The 4,813-nt window shown below is 49.8% G+C and overlaps 1 long non-coding RNA gene across 1 annotated transcript; it reads left to right on the top strand.

Moving 5' to 3' along the window:
* The first annotated feature begins 1,028 nt into the window (after window positions 1-1,028).
* Window positions 1,029-2,325, top strand: LOC139702348 (uncharacterized). The gene is made up of 3 exons (XR_011704979.1): window positions 1,029-1,128; window positions 1,311-1,494; window positions 2,178-2,325. It is a non-coding gene; the product is annotated as an uncharacterized lncRNA (long non-coding RNA).
* Window positions 2,326-4,813: the final 2,488 nt, after the last annotated feature.

Below are 4,813 nucleotides of genomic sequence, written 5' to 3'. Positions count from 1 at the left end.
ATGTCCTCTTCTGAGAAGTTTCTGTCCAAGTCCTTGGCCCATTTGTTGATTGGGTTATCTGCTTTTTTGTTGTTTAACTTTTTGAGTTCTTTGTACACTCTAGAGATTAGGCCTCTATCTGATGTTTGAGGGGTAAAAATTGGTTCCCAGGATGTAGGCTCCCTATTCACCTCGCATATTATTTCTCTTGCTGAGAAAAAACTTTTTCAGTTTGAATTCGTCCCATTTGTTGATTCTTGGTTTTAACTCTTGTGCTATAGGAGTCTTATTAAGGAATTTGGGGCCTGCCCCCACGAGATGAAGATGAGGACCAACTTTATCTTCTATTAGACGCAGAGTCTCTGGTCTGATTCCTCAGTCTGCCGTCTTGAAAGGTACCTAAACACGCACCCCGTGGGAAGCAGCCCCTCATCCCTGGAGCCACCATCCCACCTGGGGTTTCTGACAGGAAGAAGCCCAGAGCCCCCACCTCTGCCAGCTGTCAGTAGTTTGGACACCTGGGATCTCCAGGTCCAGGGGTAGCTCCATTCCCACCATTGATAGCAGGCCCCCCAGCCTGGGCAGCCCAACCCACTCAGCCCTTGGTGCTGACAGACGTAGAAATCCCACCGTGGGGGCCCGTGCCAGCACCCACACACATTCTGCTGGCAGCCAGGCTGCAAGTCCACTGGAGCAACTAGTCCATCAGCCTCTGCAGCTGCTACTCAGAGGCCAGGGACTGTGAACAGTGTTTGTCCCAAGAACAGGCAGCCCCAGTCAGCATGGGACAACCAAGATTCATCCCCCTTAATGCTGCCAGTTTCAGTTGCCTCAATTGCAACTTGGAGGACAGATTTGTCCCCAGTTCTTCCTTCTCCCATGGCAGAAATGTGCATCTGCTAAAAAAGTAGAGGGACCCCCCAAACCAGAGAACACCATGGGGCAAGCTTGGGACAGAACAGCTCCAGTGGCTGCCCCTAGGCATAGCACCACCATGAGGACCAAGGGAGAGAAGGCAAAATACAAACCAGGATAAGCAACCACTGATGTTTGTGCAATTCATGCCATCCCCCAAAGCCTGACCGTGCAGAACCCCTGAAGCTCTCCTGGGAGGAACCATCACCACCTTCAGAAAGGCCACCTTGACTTGTAAGTTTGTCCCCATGCAATCCAGGAACCTGGGAGCCCAAACTAGCTCCCGGATCTCATATCTGTCTTTGGGGTTCTGTTCATCTCCTCCCCAAGTAAAGGAAAGAGAAGCATGAGACAGCATTTACAGGGTAAATGGGGCTTCGACATATTCAGCGCCACTAACTAGACCATCCCTATAGTGGTCACTTTACAGGGGACAAAAACCAACTCTGTTCTTGGAGCCACGAGGGCCACTCCTTTAAGTGACAAAAGGCGCCCCCTTACAGGAACCCTGAATTCCACCTCGGAGCATCAATACCTCCATGAACCAGGCTGCATATATTTACAGAGGGAATTATATCACCCATTTCCCTGGTGGTAAAGGTGAGGCTCTGGGAAAGGACATGAATTATGAGTTAGTCAAGGTCCTGCCTGGAAGAGCTGGGACTGGAATTCTGGAAATCTGGCTCCAGAGCCTCATGTGCAGAACCCTGCAGGGGAGGCCTGATGCCGGGAGCTTGGAAGGGGGGGACCCATCAAGATGGGGTGGGGGGCTCAGAGAAGAATGAAGAGATGGGTGTGGCTGGGGAATTCGTCCAGAGGGGGAGGCCAATAGGAGAGGGAGGGGATTGAGTGAGGGGACTGCATGAGCAAGGCCAGGCAGCGGGAGTGTGTGGGTCAGGCAGAGGAATGACCTGTGAGCAGCTGGGGGTGCAGGGATGGAGGGGGACAGGATTCAGAAGGAAAAGAAGGTTGGGCCACACCATGGAAAGAGCCAGGTCTGGCAGGGAGACACCACCCCTCCCTGCTCCATCCTCCAACTGTCGTTGAGTCTGTGCCACCCCCAGCACTGAATAGCTGAAGATGGAACCCCCTTAGAGCACAGGGGACCTGTGGGGCCCCTGTGCATGGAGCAGAGATGACTGCCTAAAGGGTGGTGAGGATTTCAGGGCATTTTATCCCCTACTGTGTTCTGTGACGTTAACTAGGTTAGATGTCATGTGACACTACAAACCCTCTTCATATAAGACAGCAAACTTAATATGTGTCTTCTTATTGCTCCACAGATCATGACTCACCTTCTTCTCATTCCCTAAGAAACAATATTGAAGTTAGACCAGTTAATTACTCTGTAATGGACTGAACAGTTGGAATAGAAGGAAGAGTTCCATGTTTTGCATTCCAAATAGAAAGCTGTGCCTTGGGCTGGGCTGTAGCTCAGTTGCAGAGTGCTTGCCTAGAATGTATGAGGCACTGAGTTCAATCCTTAGCACTACAAAAAACAAACAAACAAACAAAAAAAAAACCAACTAAACAAAGAAAGGCATGCTGTTGATCTAAAACTGTTTAAAAAAGAAAGAAAGAAAGAAAGAAAGAAAGAAAGAAAAGAAAAAAAAAAGAGCTGTGCCTCTTGAATAGTTAGTCCCAATGAGAATGCAAGGGAAATGTTCATAAAGAAAATTAAAGTGCTGCTCCAGGGCATATGTGAATGATAAGAAAGCAAAACAGCTGATAGGGATAAAGTTTTCATAGTCTGGAGAACAGATGAAACAAGCCACGTTCCCTTAAGCCAAAACCGCATCCAGATAAGGCCAAAACATTAGATTTGTCTGATGCCAAGAGAAGGGAGAAAGCTCCAGAAGATGTCTGAAGGTGGCAGAATTTGGGTCATGATGTTGGAGGCAAGAGGCCCATCTCCATATAAGACAAGTGCAGGGTGAAGCAGCAAGTGCTGATGTAGAAGCTACAGCAAGTCGTGAAGAAGATCTGGCTAAGCTATCTGATGAAGACGCGATATGGTTGAGTTTCTCGGTGTCCCCCAAAAGCTCATGGGTGAGACAATGCAAGAAGGTTTAGAGGGGAAATGATCCTGTTATGAGAGCCTAAAGCCAATTAGTGAATTAATCCCCTGGCAGGATGAACAGGTGGCACAGATAAAATGGGGTGCCCACACCCTCCCCAAGCCTGGAGGTGTAGGCGCCACCTGTGGAGGAGTCCAGTTGCAGTGTGGAAGCGAACAGCAGCCATCCTCAACGTTCCACATTAGGGTTCCACATTGGAGGTTCCCAGGAACCAGCAGCATCCCATCAGGGAGCCTAGGCGCCCTAAGGCCCTTTGGGGAGTCCAGTTGAATCGGTGGCTGCATGGAAATAGGCGTCCAAATAGGAGCATCCTCATCCATTGGCGGTGACGGGAGTCTGCTTCCAGTGCAGTGGAGGTGTTGGCAGCATTGCTGGTGGCCAGGTCGGGACTCCAGTGGCCACAGTGTGGAGCGCTGGCTGTGGTGACAGCGACAGCGTAGGGCAGCGGGCCTCAGAGTCAGAGGGCGACCAGAGGATGGGGTGCCCTGTGCTGTGGCTGCCCCAGGCCACTTGTCTTGCTCCTGGCAGGGCCTGCCTGCTCAGGAAGCAGGACACGGCAGGCGGCGGTACCCACACAGCCTCTGAGGACCTTATGCTGCCCACACAGGCGGCGCCTGGCACTGGCCCTGAGCCCCCCGGGTGGCAGCTCGCCCCACCCCGGGTTCGCCCTGCCCCTCCCTGGGTTGCGGCCTCTGCTGGAGGAGTAGGCCCGCTGCCAGCCCGGGCAGCCTTTGGAGAGGACACCCACCCTCCCCAGCGACATCTCTCCTGGGCTGTGGCCACTGAGAGCAGAGGCAGTGGGGGGTGGGGCTACAAATCCTCCCCCTCAAAGCGCATCCCTGGGGCGGGACAAGGGTGGAGGGCATAGATGGCAGAGGGATACCCAAGACGTGCCGTCCTTGGTCTTGGTCTTCTGCCACCCTTAGACAAAGAAATGTACTTAAAAAAATTAATTAGCTCTAATTAGTTGTACATAACAGCAGAATTCACTTTGGTTCATTGTACAGAAATGGAGCACAGCTTTTCATTTCTCTGGTAGAACACGATGTAGAGTTGCACCATATGTGCAGTCCTGCATGTACCTAGGGTAATGATATCCGTCTCATTCCAACCTCTTTCCTACCCCATGACCATCCCTCCTATCCTTCCCCTTTGCCCCAAGTTCCTCCATTCTTCCCTTGCCCCCGTCATTATGAATCAGCATCCACTTATCAGGGAGAACATTCAGCCTGTTGTTTTTGAGGATTAGCTTTTTTCACTTACATAATATTCTCCAACTCCATCCACTTACCTGCAAGTGTCATAATTTTATTCTCTTTTAAAGCTAAGATTCCATTGTGCACATATACCACATTTTCTTTATCAGTTTAGCTCTTGAAGGACTTCTAGGTTGGTTCCACAGTTTACCTACTGTGACTTGAGCTGCTATAAACATTGATGTGGCTGCATCACTCTAGTATGCTGATTTTAAGTCTTTTGGGTATAGATTGAGGAGTGGAATTTCTGGGTCAAATGGAGGTTCCATTCCATGTTTTTTGAGGAAGCTCCATACTGCTTTCCAGAGTGGTTGCACCAATTTGCAATGCCACTAGCAATGTATGAGTATACCTTTCCCCCCACATCCTCACCAACACTTATTGTTGCTTGTATTCTTGTTAACTGCCATTCTGGCTGGAGTAAGATGGTCTTAGAGTAGTTTTGATTTGCATTTATCTAATTTCTGGTGAAGTTGAACATATTTTCATATATTTGTTGATCGACTGTGTATCTTCTTCTGTGAAGTGTCTGTCCATTTCCTTAGCCCATTTATTGATTGGGTTATTTATTCTTTGGGTGTTGAA

This window comes from Marmota flaviventris, chromosome 17, assembly GCF_047511675.1.
Source record: "Marmota flaviventris isolate mMarFla1 chromosome 17, mMarFla1.hap1, whole genome shotgun sequence".
Taxonomy (NCBI): domain Eukaryota; kingdom Metazoa; phylum Chordata; class Mammalia; order Rodentia; family Sciuridae; genus Marmota; species Marmota flaviventris.
Note: the sequence above shows the minus strand (reverse complement) of the source record. Positions and strands in the feature narration are given on the sequence as shown.